Source organism: Apodemus sylvaticus, chromosome X (genome assembly GCF_947179515.1).
Source record: "Apodemus sylvaticus chromosome X, mApoSyl1.1, whole genome shotgun sequence".
In the NCBI taxonomy this organism is placed as follows: domain Eukaryota; kingdom Metazoa; phylum Chordata; class Mammalia; order Rodentia; family Muridae; genus Apodemus; species Apodemus sylvaticus.
In genome coordinates, this window is record NC_067495.1 from 5,502,068 (window position 1) to 5,518,082 (window position 16,015).

Here is a 16,015-nt window from a genome sequence, read left to right on the forward strand (position 1 = left end):
TTTCAGTTATAAGTACACCAACTAAGTAGTAAATGCCAAGACAAATGCAATTTAGAAAATAGCAAGTGTAAGCCTTTCTGAGAACACATCATAATAATAGAAGAGGAAGTCTTGCCCAAGTAACACCAAGAATATTAAGAACACAAAGGAATTTGCTGATACAGTAAGATATTCTGCAAATGTGCTCTGAGAAAGAAAAATGGAAATTGTTTGGTCAGAAACACTAAAGCTAGCAGGGAGTCTGAACAAACATGACTGTTGTTTTTTTAGATCTATTCTTTATTTACATTTCAAATGTCCCATTTCCTGATAACCCCCCCTGGAAATTTCCTAACCCATTTCCCCTCCCCCTACTCATCAATCCACCCACTCCCCCTTCTCTGTCCTGGCATTCCCCTATAATGGGGCATCTAACCTTCTCAGGACCAAGGGTCTCTCTTCCCTTTGATGTTCAACAAGGCCATCCTCTGCTGCATATGCAGCTGGAGCCATGTGTCCCTCCATGTGTATTCTTTTGTCCCTGGGAGCTCTGCGGGTACTGGGTGGCTCATATTATTGTTCCTCCTATGGTACTGCAAATCCCTTCAGCTCCTTGGGTCCATTTTCTAGTTCCTCCATTGGAGACCTAATGCTCAGTTCAATGGTTGGCTGAGAGTGTCCCCCTCTGTATTTGTCATGAACTGGCAAAGTCTACCAGGTGACAGCTATATCAGGATCCTGTCAGCAACCACTTGTTGGCATCCACAATAGTGTCTGGATTTTGTAACTCTATATGGGATGGATCACTAGGTGGGGTAATCTCTGGATGGTCTTCCTCTCAGTCTCTGCTGCACACTTTGTCTCTGTATCTCCTCCTGAGGGTATTTTGTTCTGCCTTCTAAAAAGGACCAGAGTATCCATACTTTGATTTTCCTTCTTCTTGAGTTTCATTTGATCGGTGAATTGTACCTTGGGTATTCCAAGCTTCTGGGATAATATCCAACTATCAGTGACTGCATATGAATTGTGCTCTTTTGTGATTGGGTTATTACCTCATTCAGGATAATATTTTCTAGTTCCATCCATTTGCCTAAGAATGTCATGAAGTCATTGTTTTTAATAGCTGAGTAGTATTCCATTGTGTTTATATACCACATTTTCTGTATCCATTCTTCTGTTGAGGGACTTCTGGCTCCTTTCCTGCTTCCGGCTATTATAAATAAGTCTGCTATGAACATAGAGGAGCATTTGTCCTTATTACATGCTGGAGAATCCTCTGGATATATGCCCAGGTGTGGTATAGCAGGGTCCTCCGGTAGTATCATGCCCAGTTTTCTGAGGAACTGCCAGACTGATTACCAGAGTGGTTGTACCAGCTTGTAATCCCACCAGCAGTGGAGAAGTGTTCCTCTTTCTCCAAGAGATTTTAATCTTAGCCATTCTGACTGGTGTAAAGTGAAATCTCATGGTTGTTTTGATTTGCATTTCCCTGATGACTAAGGATGTTTTTACATTTCTTTAGGTGCTTCTCAGCCATTCTATATTCCTCAGTTGAAATTCTTTCTTTGTTTAGCTCTGTACCCCATTTTTTATAGAGTCATTTGGTTCTCTAGAGTCTAACATCTTGAGCTCTTTGTATATATTGGATATTAACCCTCTGTTGGATGTAGGATTTACAAGGATCTTTTCCCCATATGTTGGTTGCCGTTTTGTCCTATTAACAATGTCTTTTGCCTTACAGAAATGTTGTAATTTTATGAGGTCCCATTTGTCAATTCTTGATCTTAGAGCATAACCTATTGGTGTACTATTCAGGAAATTTTCCCCTTGTGCTCATGTACTTGAGGCTGTTTTATCCAAGTAAATCATTTTATGAAGTTAGCTTTGAAAGTCATTGCTTTTATTCATTTGTAGCCTGATTTTAAAATGAATATTGGAGGAATTCTTATAACCCCAAAGACTGAAAAGGAAATAAAACTAAATTATATGAGGATATCAATAAAAAGTTTAGAAGAGTCAAATAAACGTAATTTATGGAATGATAAAATTAAACAGAAACCATGAGAAATAAAAGTGATAAAGTCCCTTTAGAAGGTGCTAAATGCCTTTATTCCTACTCTATCGTTATCACCACTTTTACATGGTAAAAGCCTTTTTTATAGAGCACTGATCCCATGTATGAGGAGCTGAATCACTTTCCCAAGGCTGCAACTGTTACTAAGGATTATCTTGGAAATCAGATTCTAATACAATATACTAGGAGACACAGACATTCAGGCCAGGCTTTCAGAACTTCCTTTCCCTCCCCCCTTTCTCTGTCCCATGATAATGCCATTTGGGAATGGGGTCACTCTGTCTCTCTATAACTGTATCAGTAATATTCATGTCCTGGTTCTCACATAAGAATATAACTATTTCTCAACCTCTTAGAAGATGCAATGACCTCAGCTGGTTTCAGTCAAAATGCAATTGAATTAAGTGGTAATAATAAACAGTCCCCAAATCTTGCGTGACGCATGTATGGAGTTTGTTAATTTAACACCTAAAGTCTTTTGTAGATCAAATGCAACCATCTTCCTGGAGATGATAAGCCCTCAGGATCCTGCATTCTTACAGCTGTACCATGAATAAACCACTCTGAGCTTGTCACTGAAAGGAAAGATTAAATAGAAAAAGTTCACTGATTGTCAAGAAGAGATGTTCATTACTTCTTATGGACTGTTGCCACCAGAATTCCTGGCCTCACTATTATCACATAGCTCAGTAGGATATTGACAAACAGTAGAAGTTTCAACTAAAAGTTTTCCTTGATAAGAAAGCCACGAAGAACAAGCCAGTAAGAAGCAACCCCCCACCCTCACCCCATGGCCTATACTTCAGTTCCTACCTTGAAGTTCCTGCCTTGAGTTGCGGCTTTGCCTTTTTTTTTTTTTTTTTTTTATGATGGACTACAACCTGTAAGATGAACCTGTAGCCATTCCCTCCCCAAGTTGCTTTTTGGATATTCTCTTAATCACAGCAGCAGACAATTAAGCCAAAACAGTTTATATGCTTGACCTTTGTTATTAAATGCATTTATTAAAATGTCTTTGTTTCCCTGAAGCCTGGTCTTTTACATTTACACCTAGGTGTGTAAGTCACAGAGACTGTTGGCAGCATGCACACAGTCTGCACAAGTTCAATACAGATGGGGTCCTAACACTGAGAGGTGGAGATCTGATTATGAGCTCCAACCCCTCATTAAGATATGTGTAATTGATACCTTCTGGCAAAGGAAAACTGGGGTTTTGCATCTTTTCCTCTTCTGAAATGCAGAAAATTAGAGCACAAAAGCTTCTGTGTCTGAATATAATATTATAATAACTCTTCTCATAAAAATCTTACCAAGACATAGAGTATACAAATCCATGGAAAAATTTCAAAAGTCATCTTGTTTCATGGGTGTACCATAGTATCATTTTAGGCCTGGATATGGTGGCACATATTTAACACACTTATGATAGCTAAGGCAGGAAGGCTATACATTTGTAGCCACCATAGGCTGCATGCTGAACTTTTGTTCATAATTACTACTCTCTTATAATATCCCGGAAATAGCATGGTGTGAACATCAAAACCAGCTGTTTGGAACTGGTTGTTGCTCTTTTGTTTTAATAAAGAAACTTCACTGTTCTTTAAAACTTAACTAACTTGCTTAGTAAAAGTAAAAGAAAACTGCCACATTTGTTGATGTGGTATCAAGACCTATCACTCTTCTACAAAACTAGAGAGGCTAAAGCAGGAAGATTTCAACAGTGAGGCAAACTTGGTTTACACTGCAAGACTATCTCAAACCAAAGCAAAAGGTTGGAGGGAGTAGGGGGATTTAAGGAATCTAGATAATGAATTACTTTTGAATTATCTGTTGCAAGACTTCAATATGTACCTGTGGATTAGAAATTAGAGCAAATAGCTGGGATCTAAGTAAAGCTTTCTGAATACAAGACATTTTAGGGTAGCTGTATCTAAATATGTGATATTCTTTGAGAAACTCTCCTGCCAAATGCATTATATAGAAAGAATCAGGCAGTAAAGTTCTAAAAAGAAGGTTGAAAGACTTAATATAAGAAATAACATTTATTTGATGAAGGCTCAGGGAAGTACTATAAATGCTGGCAACATAAAAAGTAGTTTGTACACCATGGACTTAGTAAGAAGCAATGTTCACAGATTTACCTGTGAAACTGCGTACCTTACCCTCTCAAATATTTATCCTGCCAAATTTAATTGGACTGAAGCAGTTAAAACTATTCAAGCATGGGAGCCAGTAATTGCTTGTAATTCATAAAGAGAATTATGCACATGCTACATTTCCAAAGAAACTACCTGTCTGTGAAGAAGAACAGTTATGAAATGTTCCACAAATATGCACTTTTGAATCGTCAACTTCCCTGAAGGGATAACACAAGCATTAAAGCTCTAGGAAAAATGGCATTGAGAACTGTCACCCATGCTCATCCTAGGATACAGATTGTTGAGAGTCACAGTTCAGCTCAGAATTCATACAGCAAGTATCAAACATCACTTTTGAAAGACACATATGGATGCCAGGCAATTGACACCATCAAGGACCATCTGTGCTCTGTAAGGATGAAACAAGACCTACCTCTTTGTCTTCTGAGGCGACAAGTTATCCAGAGATTTCCAGTTGTTGACATTTTCATTTGTAATATTTGGATTGGATAATAAGAGACATATAATTTTTCTCCCTGTCCCTGCATCGGGACACAGAGTTCTGGATCCTTTGGAGATTCCTGAGTGATAGGAGTGCCTTTTGCTCTAATGAGATGCCTTTTGAGAAAGTGAGATGGACCATCAAAAGCTCAAGGCCTGGATAGAACACAGAACTCTAAGCCATCTCCAGGAAGGGAAGAACATCTGGAGGGAGTGAATAATCAATTGTATCACTGTGTTATAACCAACAAAAAAAAATCTCACACCTAGAGCAGGGATCACACACACACACACACACACACACACACACACATTGATTTCAAGAGAGCTTCCAGAATAGAGAGCATATTCATAGTCTTTAAGGACAGCATCTCCCAATTTCTTCTGAAAATGAGTTCTGGTGTTCAAGAATTTTCTAACCTTCCCCCTTGTATCCATTTTCTTCATGGTGTTCACCTGTGCTCTCTGGGATATCTTTTTATGTAAATCAGCAAATTTAAACATATTGCTTCTCTGAGTCCTCTCTCAGCCTCTTTAGCAAATCATCAAGTCCAAGAAGGGAATTTCAGAAGGGCTGGTTCACAAGCAACTTATACAAATTGGAAGTAATAAAACATAATACTGTTAACATTGCAAACAATGGGATAGTTTGCTGAGACTCAATCTGTGGGGTCTGAACTAATTCTGACTAGAATTAAAATTATAGGGGACTAAGACAACTGGTTTTTGGAAAAGAAATTCTCACATAGTTTGGTAACCTGAAATGTTTTGAGAGTCTTGAGGTAAAATTATGGCCTTCCTCCCGATCTATAAACACTATTCAACTTTGTATACACCCAAGATCCAAATAATAAAGCAAATGAAATAGATATGATGTTAAGCTATTCCCAATTCCTCTAGTAAATTTTTTAAATGTTTTCTACCTACTTACTTAATTTATTTATTCATTCATATGTATGTTTTATTTAGTACATGTTGCAATGTATGTGGGTATTCTTGCCATGGTACATGTATGGAGAACAGCAAAAAACTTACAGTAGTTGGTTCTTTCATTAGTCATGAGGATTCCAGGGATTGAAGTCAGACGATCAGGCTTAAAGGACAATATGCTTTTACCTACTGAACCACCTCACTGCCCTTCATCCACTAAATTTTAATTGGTCATCTACTATGCACTAGGTATTAATCATATGTACAAAATGGGCTCAAAACTAAAAGTCAAAGTAGAGCAAGCCACAAAAATAAATCCTTATGTGTTAAGCAAATGAGAGTAAATCATTGTCCAATAACAGTTCATTTTGTAGCTGGTAGACTTCTTTGTAATTATATGAATATAAATACTAAAATTAGGAATAAATAAATTCTGTATCCTATAGAGATGGAATATTTTAAATGTGGCTAACATAAAGTCATCTGGGAGCGTTCATTCATGCTGAGAAACTAATGATGTCACTGGAACACCATGCCAAGATGCTTTTTCAGAAATGGACAATGAAGCTTTGAGTAAATAAGCCATGGAGAGACCACACTCAAGCATCACAGAAAATGTCACAGATTTGAAATGCTGTGTGAGACATTGTGAATTTAGGAAGAGGCCTTAAGAAAATTCACAATGGCAGTGAACATTAAAGCATTCACTATACATCTGTAGATATTTCATTTTTCAGGAAAGAAAAATATGCTTCCCACAAGTTACGGCTCTATTATTTTACCATTAACTCCAAAATTATTGCCCAGATTCAACACACAGTTGGCACCATCCCAAAATTAAAAGCAATTCTCAGGCCACAGAGTGGAACTTCACTGTGAGGGCCTGGATATTATGTTCACTTCTTTTCCTTTGGTCGTCAGTGGAAATGGGTGATAAAAGACAGCAATTATGCATGTCAAGGACAACTAGCCTGAGGAACCGCTTTCCTTAGGACTTAGGAGTCGACACTCACAAACAAACAAACAAACCAAATCAAACAACAACAAAAAAACAAGAACCAAGATTTCTCTGGGTTTGGAAGGTGGGATTCACTTCAAAGAAAAATGTATATTCATCTTTCAGTCAATCTGTAGGCTTTGTGGAGTCATGGACTCATTTGGTTCACCTGTCCCCAATCTCCCAGAAGTGACCTTCACCGAGTCTGACTATGGATTACGTTTCTCCTGACTTCTTTTTTGTAATGTGCATTGCTCTGAAGCTGCATTTTTATCTTCTGACCGAGGAACTTAATGACTTCCAATAAAGACAGCAGAAAGAAAGGAGCTTGAACTGCTGTTTGTTCTTTTAACTATAAAGAGTATGTCAAGTCACAGGCATGTATGTCTCTCTGATGGCCTAGTCTATCACAGAACATAAGTGATTAAACAAATATCCAGTTGTTCCAAGACTAATCAAAATTCTTATTTTAATGTGACCATCGTGTGAGCTCTGTGGTGACTGCTGTTTTCCATTCTCACCCTGTTTCATCCTCAGGAACATAATCCCTCTGAATCAAACACACCTTCTTTGCTGAAATAAAGATGTGCTTTATGAGCTGTTCAAATCTTTCTTCTCTAAATTCAAGGCATCTGTAGATCAATGTGGGTCACTGAGACTTTTAGAAATGTGTTGATCACTGGAACTTTAGATGACAACCATGTCTGCAAGGTCCTCATAGAGGAAGAGGTAAAAGAAAGGGAAAGGAAAGGAAAGGAAAGGAAAGGAAAGGAAAGGAAAGGAAAGGAAAGGAAAGGGAAGGGAAGGGAAGGGAAGGGAAGGGAAGGGAAGGGAAGGGAAGGGAAGGGAAGGGAAGGGAAGGGAAGGAAAGGAAAGGAAAGGAAAGGAAAGGAAAGGAAAGGAAAGGAAAGGAAAGGAAAGGAAAGGAAAGGAAGAAAGAAAAAGGAGTTGGATATGGCACACATGTATTCCTCCAGCTGGAGGGACTGAGGCATGAGGATGGTGACCTATTTTGCTTTCTCTGACAGCTTAAGGGGAGTACATGCTAATTTGACTTGCATGTTATTATCACAGATCACTGAGTCAGGAACTCAAACAGGAGCAGAGGCAAGAGCCATGGAGGTATATTCCTTGCTTTCTTGCTCTCAGTTGCTGACTTAGTCTTCTTCCTTTTTAACCTAGGACCATGTGCCCAGGGACAGCCACAGCCACAGTGAGCAGGACGGTTCTATGTTGTTCATTAAGAAAATGCTCCCACAGGCTTGCCTCAGGACAGTGTCATGGAGGCATTGTGTGTCTGTGTCTCTCTGTGTGTGTTGATTTGTTATTTTATTTTTTTCCAGTAATTTATTTATTCACTTTATATCCAGATCCCAGTACCCCTCTTTCTGGTCCCCCCACATAGACTCTTGGATTAACTTCCATTTTAGTGAGGACTTTTACAATTATTCAATGGCTGAGGCAGACTCTAGTATAGTTAACCAATTTCACCTTACGTGTAGCAATTTTAGCTAACATTGTAAGTAAAATATTACATGTCATGGTGAATACTTACCTGCCAAAGGAACAACAGATCCAACTCTTTCTAGGAAATATAGGATATCAGCATTCTCTCTCTCTCTCTCTCTCTCTCTCTCTCTCTCTCTCTCTCTCTCTCTCTGTGTGTGTGTGTGTGTGTGTGTGTGTGTGCGCCTGCGCGCCCATGTGTGTGAAATGAAATCTGCTTGAGATTTATTTCTTGCCTTGTTTTCATACTCCCAACTAAGTTTGGCATTTGGAGCGTAAATGATGATTAGAAAATTATAAGGGAAGCCTGTATGGTAAAGAGAGAAGAAATCAAAGATTCTGTGACTATGAATAGCCAATAATACAAATGCCAGGTTCCTATGAATATCCAGATCTCCTCAGATTTCTTTTTCAAATCTAATAATAGGAATAGTGCTGGGTTCCTAATTTGTATGCTGTGATTGATGCTTCATATAACCTAATCATATACAGACTTTTAAAAGGGACATGTGGGACGATGGGTTAGGATGCAAATGGTTATTCTTCCTTGAAATTACATTCTCTTTGTTTTCTGTGGTTCTTGTTGGTGGTATGTGTGTATGATAGACAACCAGCTTTTGAGCCTCATTTAGCTGGAGCTGCTTTTTGGCCTATCCCCATTCTCAGTGTTCTGGAGCAACTGAGTTTTCCAACTGGGATGCTTTGCTCTCGTACAATTGACAGTATTTGAGAGTCTTTCATGGAAAAAAAAAACTTGAAAAAAAAGTCATTTACTTAATTTTGCTTCATTTGTTTTCCAAGCCAACGAATCCTAGAGCAAGCTGCTGGGTAAAAATAACAGTGTCTTCATTGACTGCTTTGAAGCTAAACATTTCAAACAACTCAGTAAAAATAGAAAGGCTTTCCCTTTAGAACATTCACTACTCCATAATTTAGAACTCATTCACTGCTTCCAGAATTATGAAAGGCAGAAGGCCTGTGAACCTCCTCAGCGATTGTCCTTTTCCACTTTTCTCTAATTGTCTACCATTACATACTGACTACCCCCCATCTGGCATTTAGCATTCTATCCACAGTACAGAAGATTTCATAGCTTCCTTATTATTTTTTTTAAATTTTAGATGGATAAATATGGGTTAAAAATAAGTAATGTCATATCATTCCCTGGATAACTTATTTTATCTTTTTCATTGGGCTGAATACTAAATATGTTCTTTCCTAGTCCTGCAACTCCTATAAATCACTTAATTTGCCTATTTATATAAAAAATTCCAAATAATAATTCAAGCTTAACCATTTTTATAAAAATTAGATTACAATAACTTGAACATATATAACATGCTCTCAATATTTGCTTCCTTTTAGGTTTTCGACTAGTATTGAAGACCACTGGAAATTGAATGACTTCAAAAGAAGACACATTTATTTAGATTTCCATTCCTAGAAAATGAGAAGTCTAAGAATATGATGCAAACTCATTTTCTGGTGAGGCCCTTGTGTTACTGTTGCCAGTGGCAGACATAGCATAGCAAGCATGCAGGTGCAGAAGACAAGTAAAAGTGATAGACAAGGAAGCCAAAATTATTTATAGTCATTTCTTTGGGAAGGAGGCAAGACATGAGAACTCACTTATGAAACTGGCAGTAACCCATACATGAGAGCTCAATTCCAGCCTCTGCCAGTAGTCCACAGCTTTCACCATTGTTACACTGGGGACCCCTGGCCTCAACTTGAGCTTCACTAGGAACAAAATATACACATATTTTTTTTGTTAGTTACTGGACTTTTGTATTGGCATAAACTATGTACACCTCCTGCATCTCTGTTTCAGAGATTATTGTAGATGAGGTGGGAGGAGTCTACAGGCCTCAGTCTTATACACACACACACACATAAACACAGAAGACCTAGAGGCAACTAAGAATTGCTAGAGTGGGAGAAATAGTCTTCCACATGGAAGAGCACATCAATTAGTTATCCAATACCAAATGATCAGCCTTGAAAACATAAAACATATAGATAACAATAGCATTACATAGGCTAAGCAAGCTGTATTTAAGAACACACACACACACACACACACACACACACATGCATCTAACAATTATTCATGTAAAAGGCCACAAAAAGTATATGTGGGGGTTTGGAAAGATGAAATGGAAGGGGGAAATATTATAATTATATTCTCAAACAATAAAAGGAAAACCTTTACAATGTATAAAATGTGAACTAATATTTTATTTGCATTGAATATTTTTGCAATATTAAAAAGATGCAACAGGAGTTTTCTAAAGTCAGATTTTAAGACATGACGCCTGTGGCACTTGTATTTGCCAAATGAATGATCCTAGATTATTTTTTAAATTTTCATATAAAATTTTATTTTAATTATCAGATATGTCAAAAGACAGAGGAGGATAGGAAAGGGGCTTACAATTCTTCCAAAACCAGCCTCAGAAGGGTAAGCTCACCTGAAGTCTGGACATTCTACAAAATCACCTGAATAGAACAGATGTGGTTTACAGAGAGGAATTTAAAATTTCCTGTGACTTAAAGAGGAAATCTTTGAAATGTGTTGCTTCTGAAAAAAGTCAATAAGGAAGAAAAGAACTCCACTTGGCAACTAGGTGGTGAAAGGAAAAAGAATGTAAAAGGAAAAATGGAGACTCGTAGCAGACAAGGAGAACCATGAAAGCAGAGCTCACAACCTTTTCCAAGTCTGAAAGAAACAAATTTGCTATGTCTGGACTTTGTTATATCAAGAGGAAGGGCATAACTAAACCAAGAAACTTCCAAAACACCTCAATGCCATAAAAAATGGAAAGAAAAAGAAAAGCTACATAAAATATAGAAATATTCCAAAGATATACAAAATAAATTTTGTACAGATGAAGAAAATTCACAGGCATACAAACACACACACACACACACACACACAGAGAGAGAGAGAGAGAGAGAGAGAGAGAGAGAGAGAGAGAGAGAGAGAGATCTAGAAAAAAGAGCAATGAAGCAAAAAACTCCAAAAATTAGATATATAAAGATTGAAATAAATCCCTTCTCAATAGAAATTCAAAAAACTTAGAAAGGAAATCATCAAAATAAGAGAGAAATTCAGGAAATAATTTTTCATTTTAGATATTTTCAGAACTCTGCAACAGTTTTATTAAATTTCAGATATCTTATTAAATTCTAAATTCATGGGAATGGGTGAAATTATCTAATTCATTAAGCTTTAATTTGTATTTAACATGAAATTTCCAGAGATGGAGAACTATGACAGTCTTCAAAATGGACTTCAGAAACTTCCACATTCAAATTGCACACGTCACCTTATTCTTTCCTTTCCTTTGCTGTTATTATTCATCAGCTCATCATGGCCAAAGTTCAGTTCAGTGTTTGGCAATAGTAAGTGTAGAAATAAAATGAAGATATAAAAAAACAATTAACGTGGAATCCCTCTGAGTCCTCGGTTGGCGCACATTCTAAAGAAAGCAAATAAGTGAAGGTAGCAAAAAGGAAAGAGGATAATAATACTTTTCTTTCTGAATCATTGCCTGATGCTTTACAATGTACCTTATGTGGAGCATCAATAAACATTTGAAATGTCTTTTATTATCATATATATTAATTCTCTATAACAGGTTCATTATGATACATATGTGTACATAATATATTTAACTGCTATTCCCCTCTCTTGTCTCCCCATCTCTCTACCCTACTCCTGATCCCCTTTCTTGTTCCAAATACTGTCTATATTAGGAATTTTTCAATTGTTTCAGTAAAACACCATGACCAAGGCGGCTTATAAAACAAAGAATTTGGACCTTACAATTCCAGAAAGTTAGAGAGCAGTATGACAGGTCAAAGCTGGGGTTGCAGAAACAGCAGTGCTTAAATCTTGTAAGAGTCAGATTCAAGGGGAATAACAAGAGTCTTTTGCAACCTGAAAACCCACTCCCACACTCATACTTCCTCTTCTTTATAATCCTCTCCAAATTGTCAATAATTTGTGTGTTTGGTTGGTTGGTTTTGCTCCAACTGGGAAACAAGTATTCAAATGTGCAAGAAATATAGGGAAACCACTTATCCAAAGCAACACACCCCACTTCTACTTTTATATTATCCTAGTTTGCTTCTCTGTTGTGATAAAATAATTGCCTTATGCTTTCATATTGCCATGGTAAACCAGGGCAGGAACTCAAGGCAGAAACAGAACATGAAGGAGTGCTGCTTATTGGCTTGCTCAGCATAATATATATATATATATACACACACACACACACACACACACACACACACACACACACACACCCTGGGCGTGTCTGTTAAGGGATGGCACCACAAAAGGATATTAAGTCCTCCTATATCTATCATTAATAAAGAATATGACTCACAGTCTTGCCTACAAATCAGTCTGAGACAGACATTTTCTCAAATGAGGCTTCCTATTCTAAGAGACCCCTAGTTCTATAAAGATGACAAAAACCAAACCAAACAAACAAACAAAACAACTGACCCGCACAGTCTATTTTTATGTGCAATCCCATGATTTGATGAAGTCTTATATGGCTTTCCCTAGAGAGCCCTGATCAAATGCCTATTCACTCATAGATAGGACACTGATGACAGACCAAATTAAGTGATTTCCCCACACTTAGTGGAGAGCTCAAATACACTTTGGTATGTTACTTGCCAGATTATGGCTGAGAGATTACTTACAGATTCACAGATGACTTGAAGACAATGTTCACTGCTGAAAAGCCCATCACAGTGTGGATAATGACTCCTTGACCAGTGCTGTCTCCCTGGGTCTCTGTGATGAATTTTCAGGCAACTTAGCCAGTAGGAAATCAACCCCACACTGCAGTTTTTCCTATTTATATAACTTTGGGATGGGGCCTAGTGAATTTTGTTTCAGCAACTCCCTGGGACTCAAGAGTTTAATCTGCCAGTATTGAAAATTTGGCCTATTTCCTAATTCTTAACAGAATGTTTCAATTCAGCGAAAATTGCTACACAAAAAGGAGCATGGCAACCTTAACAATGGTCATAGCACACACGCAAAAAAATTCTCTCCCTTGTCCAGAAACCATTAACTGCATTTAAATCATCAGGGAAGGTGGGTTATAATGATCCAGTCCCCTTCTATGACAAGGTGGACAGGCCTAGTCCCTTGTAGATCTTGTGCAGATAATCACAGCTGTGATGCCCTGAAGTCAGCATTCCACGCTGCTCCTAGCCCTTCGGCATCCTTTGCATGCCTTCCTCCACACTTATTCTCAGCACATTGATGGTTTATGATTTTTTTTTCAGCTATTGATGGCCACTGCAAAAAGAAGCATCTCTCACCACAGCTCCCACAAGTTCCAATCTGGAGGAATCAATGCATTTAGAAAGTTCTTTGACTGACACATCACATCTCTTCAAAAGAAACCAAAAACAAAATAAAAAAATCATCCCCTGCCATTCACAACACATTGAGGTTACTGCTGCATTCTGTTTATTTTTTAGGAGCTCCTTGCATGATCTAAAGCATTCTTCAGTTACATTACTATTTATTCCTTCCTTTTAATTAAACCAGTAATTTCCTGACAAAATGCATTGCTGGAAAATAATATATTTTAATATTTATTTACTTATTTACTCACACAGTTAATTATATGTGTAAGCATGGACACACGAAGGGCCTTGGCAGGCATGTGGAGGTCAGAGGACAACTTTGAGGTCAAAATTCACCATTTGGGTTTTGGCAATCCATCTCATTTTGTCAGGCTTGACAGCAAGTTCCTTTACTTGATGATTCATCTCACAGACCCCAGAAATAATTCTGATGTATGAGACTTTGAAGGAGTCTATCTATTCTGTTTTCTCAATCATCCGTGATAAAGATATTCTCCTACAGGGTTTTAGTCAGCTTTCCATTACTGTAACTAATGCCTAAGGTAATCCCTTTCATAAATACAAAAGCTTTGAAGATTTCAGTTCATGCTTGGGTGACTGTGTTGATTTGTCTTGTTTAAGGTGATGCTTCCTGGCAGAGATTCTGGATAGAACCAATGGTTTCACCTCCCAGTATCTGAGATACAAAGGAGAAAGAATAAGCATACTCAGGTCCCCTTCAATTTCAGATATCTACAATGGCCTGACTTCCTCCCACTAGGTTCCATCTCTTCAGGTTTCTGTTACTTCCCTGTAGTGTTTCAAGTTAAGAATGAAGCATTTAAGCACATGGACTTTTGGAGAGAACATTGTAACACTAATTACAGCTATATTGTTTTCAGTACACTTGAGAGTTTTATTTTCAATTTTAGACCTGTATTTCTTGTGCATATTAAATAAAAAGTTAGCACAATGAATAAAAAGCGCATTCATCTGAAAAACTAAGTCGGGTAAGTCAGGTCATGCCATTTTTCTGTTCAAACTCTTGCACTGGAGAGATGCATGTGGTTGAAAGTGACTGTAATCTAAGCATTGAGGAGGTTGAAATGGGAGGACGAAGGCTCAAAGCTAACATGCACTGCATATTAAGATGCTATTTGAACACCCAACCTGATTTAACCATAACTGTAGGTACATTCAGTAGTTTAAAAGGCCCTCCCTGAATGTTTCTGTCCATTTTTCATTCATTCATTCTGCTTCATTCATACTGGCAGCCTGTATCATATTCAAATTAGAAAATCAATCTATATATGCCCTGAATTGTTCTGTCTCAAGCGTTCTTCCTGAAGGTATCTTCCTAGGAAAATCACTGTAACTGCTTCAGTATATGGGAACTGAGGATTTGATTTTGATTTTTCTCTGTTCTGGATCATTTGGTGTGTGGTCCAGATAAACACTTTGTCATCATTCACTGAGTTCTGAAACATTTTTACAGTGAATAGTCACAGAAACAGTGTTTCCTATTTCTGGTTTTGCCAGAGGCAACTGAAGTGGCAATTGTAATGTCAGCTTTGACTATCCTGGTCATTATTGTGCCCTGTTGAGCATGATTTGGAACATTGTTCTTCACTATGAGGTTTCTAAGCCCTCCCAGAGTTTATAGGAGCTATTCATTATCCTTTTTGGTAAAATTCCTAATTTATCCAAGGTACACAGGATAGATATTACATGTTATTGTCATTTATACTGGCTACATAATAGTCCCTCACTTAACCAGTACCTTATTACTGAATTTTAAATCAGATTCTGTGTATATAAAAAGGTTGTTTTCACATTTATACACAGGGATATTTTATAAATTTCAGTTTCTGGAAGGGATTTAGAAGGAAAGATATTATTTTCATGTAAATATGAGCTTTACTAATATTTATTTTATCTTTCTCCTAAAATTGTTCTTTAAAAAATATGTATATGTGTAGGGAGGATATTAGGTGGGCTTATGTCTATGTGAATACAGGTACACTGGGAGTCCACAAGTGGGCTTGAATTTTCTGGTGCTGGAGGTCCTGCCTCTTCAAGTTATTTGTACTTAAATATTCAAGCAGTGAAACCCAATGTGAATAATATTCTAATTTAATAAGTGAGAATTATGGCTTATAGATGACAGAATTTACTGGAATTAAGTATCATGAAAGTTGGATTTTATTTTTCTTTTGATGAAAATAATATTAAAACTAAAGTCAAATCAAAACAAATAATCATTATTATTGATCAGTAGACAGCTATTGCTGAAAACAATTTTATCACACAGAAGGATGCTTTAAAATGCCACTTCAGAGGTCAAATGACATATTATGTGTATTGTTGTAATACTTGTGACTTAAAAAATACCTATCAAATCTGTGTCACAATCTGTCATATTATTATGCTATTATTTAGTTATTCATAATTTCATCATTCATTTATTGAATCTAATTTCTAGCTAACATTCTTCATGCTGAAGGTAGAAGT